Genomic DNA, 10,324 nt, shown 5'->3' on the forward strand with positions numbered 1-10,324 from the left:
TAGAGATACAGTACAGTGAAAAACTGTAAACAAACTGGCCAGGAAGAAAGTCAAATAGCATCATCTTATGCCTCTGGTATCAAATTTTCTTAAGACTGAAGCAGGAGTAGTGAGCCACATAACCCATTTTAGTCAAATTATTTGGATTATAATACCCCATGCTGCATAAAGATTTATATTTCTCAGATTTGGCAGAATCCCAAAGTCACATATTTAAAGAGTGTCAATACTAGACTCTTCGTATTTATGTTTCAAATTACTTGACTGTATTTGGAAGCACTTCTAATTTGCAGTAGAACATGCTACAAAAAGAGAAACCATCTGCTAATGAAAACATGTATACAGCTATCTTATATTCCATATGACAAGAACAAACCACTTTTCTTTTTCTCCATTTAATCTTCTTTCCAGCATTGTCTCCTGGCTCATTTCTTCTTTCTCCTCGCATTCTCACACCTCCAGCTTTTATAAATTCAATTTTCAAGTCCATGTATTATATGGCTACTCAGCCATCCACTTCTTTGCCTTTTACTGTTGTAACTGTTAGATTTAGTTTAGCAGGCTGTAGCTCCCTGAGATCTCAGAGGGGGTTGCCTAGGGCAATGCGATCCGGCCGCATCCCGCAGTCCATTCGGATGACCCTGCGGTCTTGCTCCAGCAGCCAGCAGTGTTACAACCAGTGATGGCGAAGGAGATGAGAAGGGTCTCCCATGAGGGTTGAGATGGCTTTAATCGCATCTTGCCCCGTGATTTCCAGAGGCAGGGATAATTCGTGGTCTGGGCGTGAGGGGTTTTGTCAGGGGTCCAGGGGCGGTCCCTGGGCGTGGCTGGGGGACAGGAACCAATAGGGAGAAACCAAGGGAGTGGCCAAGGCTAAGGGCAGGGGGGAGCCGGAAGGGGAACATGGCATCTGGAAAGCAGTGGGTTAATAGGCTACCACAATTTACTTCATTTGTTTATAAATCTGGGAACTGATCTCCCACACACCACAACAACAGACAGCCTGAGAACTTTCTTTAGCAGGGAGTTTCTGTTGCTTACCCCTCTGTTGTATTCTTTCTTTGGAGGAGAATGTATCAGACCTAGCAAGAAGACATAGTTCAGCAGAGAGCAGAGCAAAAAAAGGAGCCAGGAGATATTAGTGGACTGGAATTGAAGAAATAGCCCTTGACAAATGCAGTCAAAATGTTTATTAGAAAAGGCCATAGTCCAGTTTTTAGGTAAATTTACAGTCCCGTAACATTTAAAACTCTTAATCCTGGACTACAAATCCTCCTAGTCTGGAGTCTGAAATTTCTGAATAACCCTAAATCAGAGATCAAAATACATTTTAAGCCACCTCTATTATACAGCTTAAACTTAATAATGTCACTTTTTAACTTTCATGTGACAAAACAATTAATGATCAATAATAAATTTTTTAAAATTATTTAGATAGAAAATCAATGTTATGATATCTCATCTAGAAAATGCTACCAATATTGTTTTCTTGTTTTCTGCTCCTTCCTTTAAAATTGGATTTCTCCTGTTTTAAAGCCTAATCTCTATTTCTCTTTGCTTCCCAATTTTCTCACATTCCATTTTCCCTTGCTATGACTGAGAGATACAACATGAAACTTAAGGCAATGTGTTTCACAATGAGTGGCTGAGTGCTAGGATATGATTCCCCTAAAGGTTATGGAATTAATGTTTCTATAAATACTCATATCTCAACTGGAGAAGGCTCTAAATAAAATGATCTGGTTTTGGGAATGGCTCTACTTTGAGCAGTGGGTTGAACAGGATGACCTCTGAAGGCATCCTCCAACCTAAATTATAATGCTTTTATAACTGAGAGATGGTAAAGGAAGTGACCATAAGCATGTCTTTATTCTTATCTGCTTCTGCTTGGAGACAGGGCAAGGAAGACTGACTGAATATTGCAAGGTTGTGGATTCTAAACATCCAGCTTCTAGTATGGATGGAGGACTACATTTACTTCATCTGCCAAGAAGCAGGACTGCCAAGAAGTGAGACACTGGAGCATGGAAGTGCTTCCAGGGACAGCAACAAACCCAAACCAGAACACTCAAACAACTGTTTTTATCACAGATGGCTTTAGCCCCTGAGGACCACAGGGATCTGGTAGCCTTTCTGTCCGAGATGGAACACACAAAATCTGAAGAGCCCAAAGCAAGTTAAATCATAGAATGATACAAATGTTAAGGTTGGAAAATACCTCTAAGATCATCAAGGCCAACCATCAACACAGCACCCCCACCATGTTAGACATCAGGAAAAAATTCTTCACTGAAAGAGACATTGGGCACTGGAATTGTCTGCCCAGGGAGGTGGTGGAGTCACCATCCCTGGACGTGTTTAAAAAAAGACTGGATGTGGCACTCAGTGCCATGGTGTAGTTGATGAGGAGGTGTTAGGTCATAGGTTGGACTAGATGATCTCAAAGGTCTTTTCCAACCTAGTTCATTCTGCGATTCTGTGATTCTGTAAGCCATGTCCTACAGTGCCACATCCATACATTTTTCCAACACCACCAGGAATGGTCGCTGCACTACTTCCCTGGGCAGACAATTCCAATGCTTTACAACCTTTCCAGTGAATAAATTTATGCTAATACCTAATCTAAACCTCACCTGTCACAACTTGAGGCCACTTCTCTCGACCTGCCCCTTGTTATTTGGGAGAAGAGACTGACCTCCACCATACTACACCCTCCTTTCTGGGACTTGTAGAGAGCAATAAGGTCTCCCCTGAGCCTCCTTTTCTCCAGGCTAAACACCCCCAGCTCCCTCAGCTGCTCCTCACATGATGCCTCTCACCAAAATACGAAGTTAATTTCATTAAGCCCTCATTTCATACCAGATAAAGATCAACTCAACAGTGGTGTGAACAACTGAAGCTCTCTGAGCTGTAGCTGTATTGGTTTGAGCATTTAGCTGTTGAAACCAACATAGGGAGCACAGTAAGAGCACAGTTTGATTTGCTCAATTCAAAGTACATATAGGATGGACAAATATACATTAGAAAAGTACCTTCTCTTCTAATGAGTTTTGGACTTCTACTTGCAAAGTTTCACTTGTAGAAACCTATATTCAATCATTCCTTGAGAAAAAAGATAGTGAAACAAAGTCTGCTGACTCTGAAATGTCCCCTTAGGAACTAGATTATCATTGGTTGCTTATTGAGATATCTTTTGTGATTATGGTTTATGCAGACAATTTTAAATTGGAGGGTGCAGTTGACTGAAATGAGCTAATTCAATTTATAAATGCAGACTGCTGGAAAGAAATAGTTTTTTTCAGGTCCAAAATGAATTTTATTCTACCTTAATTAGGAGAATATGTAAAGCAAGTGTGGGGAAATAGCTTCTAATTTACAGTAAAAAAGTAAAAGCTAGTAGTTTTTGAGATCAGCCTTTAAAACAAGAAATAGACAGTTTGAGACTATGGTTCATTATTTAACACATATGTGTCTGTATTTATCATGCAAATTCTCTGGAATTAGATTAGAAAGCTCAGTTTATTTTTAACTGCTTAAGCAGCAGAAGAAACAGCTAAACTAAGGTCAATGAATATGAGATGAGTATGAATAACTTTTTTACACTTTAATATTAATATTTAGGGAAATATTAATCCTCATGGCAGGATCCAGTCTGGTGGATTATTTCTCAGCAGGTAGCAAAAATCTTGCAGAGAAAAGAAATATTAAATCCACTTAAATACCAGTAAATTACATTGTTTATGGGATGATCCACTGCTTCACTGATATAGAAGTCTTTGAAAGGAGAGAACATGAGCATTCTGAGCTAACAAGTCAGGCTGTACATGGAGAATATGCAGAAGATTTATATTTTCTGTGATGGGAAGAAGGACATATGTCTTGCAAATTACACCCACTCCTCAGCATAACTGCAGTAATAGATTCAACCTCCATCAACAGATCTGTGACCAGAAGGAGAGCTACATACACTAATAGAAATAATGTAGATCTCCCCCTCCTAGAATCAGCAGTTTATGTCCTAGAAGCAACATTAAATTAGAGGATATTGCTCTCATGAACCCCAGTCTGGTGTTCTGCATCCACCTGTGGGGTTCCCACCACATGAAGGACATGGACCTGTTGGACAAAGTCCAGAGGAGGCCTCCAGATGATCAGAGAGATGGAGCACCTCTGCTATGAGGAAATGCTGAAAGAATTAGAATTGTTCAGCTTGTAGAAGAGAAGGCTTCAGAGTGACCTAGTTGCACCTTCCAGTACCTGAAGGGAGCCTACGAGACAGATGGAGAAATGCTCTTTACAAGGGCCTGTAGTTACAGCACAAGGGAGAATGGCTTCAAAGTGAAATAGAATAGGTTTAGATTAGATATTAGGAAGAAAGCCTTTACTGTGAAGGTGGTGAGACACTAGAACAGGTTGCCCAAATAAGTTGTAGATGCCCCATCCCTGAAGTGTTCAAGGCCAGGCTGGATGGGGCTCTGAGAAACCTGGTCTAGTGGAAGCTGTCCCTGTCTGTGGCAGGGGAGTTGGAACTAGATCATATTTAAGGTTCCCTCCAACCCACACCATTCTATGATTCTATGACATCGTACTTTCAACTGCTTTCCTGTTTCATTTTAAGCTATATAGAGGAGTAATACTAAACTGGGTTTAATTCCTTAAAGTCATGGGAATTGGAATGGCCCTCTGCTTAAGCCAGGTTCTTTGACTGTTGAAGGGGTTTCTTTAGTAAAAGACTTTTTTTTTAAATTTCAGTTCAAACAGCATCACAGATACAAAAGGTGGAATCAACATGGATATGTTGAGCTTACCTCCATTCCAGGAAGAAGAGAGCTATTCCCTTCCATCAGCCTGGTGTAGGTGGTACATAGTATTAAAAAGTAAAAGAGATTTCCCAAAATCAAAGTAACTATGATGCAAACTTAGGTCTTTGAAGAGGGTTAAGAAATGACAGTGACCCTGAAATTGCCGTAGTCAGGCGCCACGATTTCAAAACATGATACATGGAAACTTGGAGGCTTGCCCTTCCTCCACTGAGCTGAAACACATTTATTAGTTTGGTTCACTTTGCCCTGATGCTGCTGGAATTGAGGAACAGTCAAGCTGAGATTCACGACGAAAATGGAATAAATACAAAGGCCCACACTACATAAAAATATTCAGCTATGTCTACAAGAGTTCATACTGAAAATCACACTTTGTGCTGGTCTTACCAATGGCTTTGAGACCTTCTTTAAAGTAGTGTTTGTGACTTGGTTATGGCAGTTTGAGGCCGGAGGCAAACTGCAAGTCTGTAGCCAAGGAAAGGATAAGCCATAACTGTTCTCCAGCATTCCTCTGACTTTGTTTTCAGCAGATTTTTTTCATTAAAAATCATTTCTTTGTTCAAGACAACAGCAAGGATGAATGTCATGCATTTGTGTGCATACAATTGACAAAAAAAATAGCTTGCTCCTGAAGCTCATATCTTTCCCAATCACACAGAAGCTAAGATAGCAAAATTATTTTTTTTTAAATAAAATGACAAGCAATAACAATAGCTGCTAAAAAATTACTACAGGAAGATGATAACCATGAGAAAAAGAAAGCATTCCTATTATCATAGCATTTCATAGGAGAAATAATCTCAGAAGTAATACAGATCAAAAATCATATTATTTGTCTGCCATTATTATCAAGAAATGCAAGTTTTACAGCAATTCCCCACAGCCTGAGGTTATTAGAAGGTTGCTAAATTATAAAAACCCTCTGGAATTCCCACCACCTCCTTCTACCTTAATGAAAACACATACCATGACTTCCAGGGCAAGAGGTAAGGTTGCACTTCTTCCTCCAGGGACTGTTTGAGGAAAGCTGAAGAGGTTCCAGAGTGAACAGAGCAGAAGGAAGCTAATTTTGCACATTCTGGGACTTTGCAATGCCAATACATGCTATTATAAATATACATTTCAAAAATGCACCATGGTCCACTTTAAACCACAATAAAAGCAGGACCAAAGCCAGACAGCAGCAATGCCCAGATGAAGTAAGAATGTGACATGCAGGGCCCTGAGAAACAAGTGTCCAGAGCTGAGATATATTGCAAAAAGTTGACTCTTGGCCTGGGAAAGATGAGGAAGAGCAGCTTGTTGGGGCTCTGCAGCATCTCTCTGTAGCTATGGGGCTTGCTTGCACTGTTTTGTTCTCATAGTTTTCAGAATTCTTTTTTTTTTCACGCACAATGCAGTCTGTGGCAGATGCAGGAATGTACATATTTGTCATCGTGTCTGCTGAACACAGTTAAGTGTGCCATTCTCCATTATGTTGTCATCTTCAGGTAGGTTCAGGTCAAACAACACATACACAATGCACTTTTTTGTGTAGGAAGACAAAAGTGTACTCTGAAACCACCAAAAATAAGGAGCTTTCATTTTCAGACTCTTTTGGTAGCCATATGTCAGAAGTCTTGCTCTACAATGACATTAAAAAAATAAAAAACAGATAAACAAAAACCAAAACAAATGAACAAAAAACAATCCCACCACCCCTTAAAAACCCAAACCAATGCCATACTTGGGAAGGTGCATGAACTGGCAGTCATAGATTGTTGCCAGCCCCAAGATCACAGCCACCCTTCTCCTCATCCAGAGAAATAGTCATATATAGATAAGAAGCAGAACAGATTCAACCATCTGGGGACATTCAACAACATTGCTCTGGAGTGTGCTTTTACAGTAGTTGCAGATTTCTTGTTTAGTAATCACCTTTCTCATTTTATTTGTTTTGTATCCTTCCTTTTAAAATTAAAGTCAGAAACAAACATACCAAATTTACCTCTGAAACAGGTAAACCTATGGAATAGGTTCCATGGCCCATTACTTATTAACGTATTCCCACATTATCAGTGAGTTTGGTTTTACTCTTTGATAATTTTCAAAGAACAAAGATAGAAATAAGCATCACAATGGACACATGAGACAAGAGGATAGCCACTATTCTGCCATCACAGGGACTCCTTCAGAATTAAATCTTTAATGGTATGTGTGTATAAGCTATAATAAAGAACTATTTTAATGCCAGATTACCAAGTACAATGCAGTTTTCAGTTTGTACAAGCTGTCATAGAACTATGCTATTATTTGCACTGTAAATTTTTTACTCACAGAATGTTCAGCATTAAATATTTAAGATTCCTGGTAAGTTAACGTTTTGGGAAAATACCTCTTATGTTTTCTCATTTTTCTGTAAATCTTCGTGTATTTTAGTAATTTATTACAATTTTAGAAGTTTAAGATTTCTACCTTTTCTTCTGCAGCTGATTGAGCTCTGAGGATCAACCTTTGCTACCGTTATCAGGTAAGGTGGAACCCATTTCATTCTAGAACAGTACAAAACTTTCCCAGGAGGTTCTAGTAGCAAATGCTCTAAAAATAAAAACACGCAACAGTATTAAGACTTTGTGCTTAACAGATCAAAATTTAATTTAGGCAACCAGGTAAGGGGAGACTGCAATTATAAGTCTTTTGAATTTTTTATATCCCTGGACTATTGGCATTGATATGATATGCTAAGCTTCCTAATATCTGTAGCATGGGCAAGTTTGTAGGAAGATAGAATTTGAGAATGTTATTTTGCTTTTTTAAAAACTGAGAGAAAATCAAATATCTAGTAAGATCCTAAATATTATGTCATCTTAAGAATAAAAAAGCTCACTATTGCCTGCAAAGTCCTTAAAAACAGTTTTTTCAGAAATTTGCAGGTTACTTATTAACAGAAATTATTGAATACTCATTTGCAAATAAATTGAAATGAACTGCAAATTGGAATTAATTTGCTACAGTATTGAATAAGTATTTTTTCAAGTCTATCCTAATCAAAAGTTTAAAGATGAAATGTAAATTACTACAATAAAAATACTGAGATCTTACAGTATTTCTCATCCGCAGTTCTAAAAGTATTTGAAAAGATGCTTTTTAACAGCTTCAATTTATCAAGCAACTTACTAGAACCAAGACCTTGAATCTAATTCACTTGAGTCTAAATAATGCCTACACAGACACGTTATCATACATCTGATATATATATATATATATATATATATATAGTGTTTATTATTGATCCACAAAATTGAATATATTCCTTTTACCAGGGAGCCCATATTATTGTAATTAATTAAACAGAACACAATAGCATTTGACAAGCCAAGGGGAGGCAAACACCAACTGCTTTTCCTTCCAAATTCTCATCTCCTCTGATGCTGCATTTTAAACACCAGTTCTTCTGTCATTTTTTAAATACTGCCAAAGAAAATTTCTTTAGCATGAAAAGATTTTGCTTGAATCCAAATAAAATTGTAATAGTCACACTAACTGGTTTTACTGAAGTGCTTTTCATCAGAAAAGGGACATTTTACTTTATTTTCAGGAGGCTCATACAGATTTGGTTAAGCACATATGAAATGGATAATACAATTTCCTTCCAGCCACAGAAGAAACCTCCAAAAGCAGAATCCTCATGTTTTTCTTTCTTATTCTTCTTTAATGCTTCTAAGGTTTTTAAAAGCATAAAACTAGCTTTGAAGGTACCATGAAGATGTTCCTCACCTCAGAAATGAACAAATTGTTCACACAAGTAACAAAGATCCATCACAAAATTAGTTAGAGGTTAAAACACAGACAAAGATCAATTATCTATTCTGCTAGGTCTGTCCTGTAAGTGCCAGTGCTCAGTCACCCTCACTGAGAAAAGTGTTTCAGTTTGTGTCTCTTGGCTCCTGTTCTGCCAGTGGGCACTACAGAAAAGAATCTGGCTCCATCTTCCTTGCACTGTTTCTTTAGGTATGTATACACCCTTCACTGCACCCTCTCCACTATGTCCTTATCTCCCTGGTACTGGAGAGCCTGTAACTGGACACAGGGCCTTGGGTGTTGCCACACCAGTGCTGAGTCCAGGGGAGGGTCACCTCCCTCATCCCACCAGCAACACTCCTGAATGCAGCCAAAGAGACCATTTGCTGTTGTTGCCTTTGGTGTTGGCTCATGTTCAATCTGGTATCCATGAAGACTTCAAAGTCCTTTGCTGCAAAGTTGCTTTCCAGATGGTCACCTTTCCTGCTCGTACACAGGCAGTGCCAAAAGTTCCCAGTTCTCATTTCTAGGAGTTCCTACTTAAACAAAGAGAAAAGTGGGGGATTATCTGTACGTGATGTCTTTTGAATTTTACAAGGGGGCATTTAAATACTTAGGAAAGGCAAAGGAGAGAAAATGACAACACAACTCTGCAGCAAACTGTAAATCCAAAATAATTCAAGAGGCAAAGATGGTTAATGACACAAAATTGACCACTTCAGATAACACCCACATCTTATTCCTGGTAATGTTTACTGATATAGCAATAAGGATTACCCCAACTAAGTTTTACCCCAAAGAGGGTGTCCCTATGATATTTACCCAAGCCTAAATCATTGTAACGTTGATGCCTGGTATAAGGGCTGGACCAGGGGATGCGTGGGAGGCTCTGCTGCTGAGGCAGATGGGTCTGATGCTGTGCTGCCAGCTAGCTCACACTGCAGCCAGCTCAGGTTCAGCCTACTGGGCCTCCTCTCACAGAAACCCAGCAGCAGTTTTAATTCTTTTAGAAAACACAACATTGCCTACAAGATTCCTACACTGAATGCCACAAAAAGCAGTTTTCTTGACAGATTCCTTCTCTTTCCTTTGAAACAATCTCTATGTGTCTTGCCTGTGTACTCCTCCCTCCAAGGCTCCTCCTTGCTGCGTAGGCACGTGTACATAAACTAGATGAGTTTTCAAAGTTTTACCCAACGTGGTTATAATTATTACAGCTCTCTTCCATTTACAACTGTTCCGGTTTGGCCAAATTTAGAAATATATCCTCTGAGAGAAGGCACAACCACCCCTCCCCCCACCAGGTTCGGGAAAAAATAAATTTTCCTCGAAGGAAAGTGAAGAAGATAAAACTATTCATTTAACAAACACACGGGAAAGGAAAATAATGTTAAATGGTAAAATCTTTCACTGTAGAGGAAAAACCTGGGAAAGTGTCAGAGTCCTCCCTTTGGTCTCCTCGGAGCTGGGGCTTGGGCTGGGGCCAGGCCCTCTGTGCCCGGTGGAAAGTCCTCCCGATGTTCTCTGATGTTACAGCAATCAGGCAGACCAGTAGAAAATGGGAGAAATCCGAAATTCCAGAGAAGGAACAGTTCAACTCTCAGTCTCTCTCCGGAGAACAAGAAACTGGAAAAAAACTGGCCAAAAGCTGACTGGAAAGCCGCAAGCCGGGTGCTTCCTCTCTCCCCTGCCCCTGCTGGGGAAAAAAACATCCTGCTATC

At 39.3% G+C, this 10,324-nt stretch overlaps 1 long non-coding RNA gene across 1 annotated transcript; it reads right to left on the bottom strand.

Moving 5' to 3' along the window:
* Positions 1-322: 322 nt before the first annotated feature.
* On the bottom strand, positions 323-10,068 carry LOC108449312. The gene is made up of 3 exons (XR_001865471.1): positions 10,029-10,068; positions 7,278-7,400; positions 323-6,447 (listed from the first exon to the last, which is right to left on the bottom strand). It is a non-coding gene; the product is annotated as an uncharacterized LOC108449312 (long non-coding RNA).
* Between the last annotated feature and the right edge of the window lie 256 nt (positions 10,069-10,324).

This window comes from Corvus brachyrhynchos, unplaced genomic scaffold (genome assembly GCF_000691975.1).
Source record: "Corvus brachyrhynchos isolate BGI_N302 unplaced genomic scaffold, ASM69197v1 scaffold116, whole genome shotgun sequence".
NCBI classification, from domain to species: Eukaryota; Metazoa; Chordata; class Aves; order Passeriformes; family Corvidae; genus Corvus; species Corvus brachyrhynchos.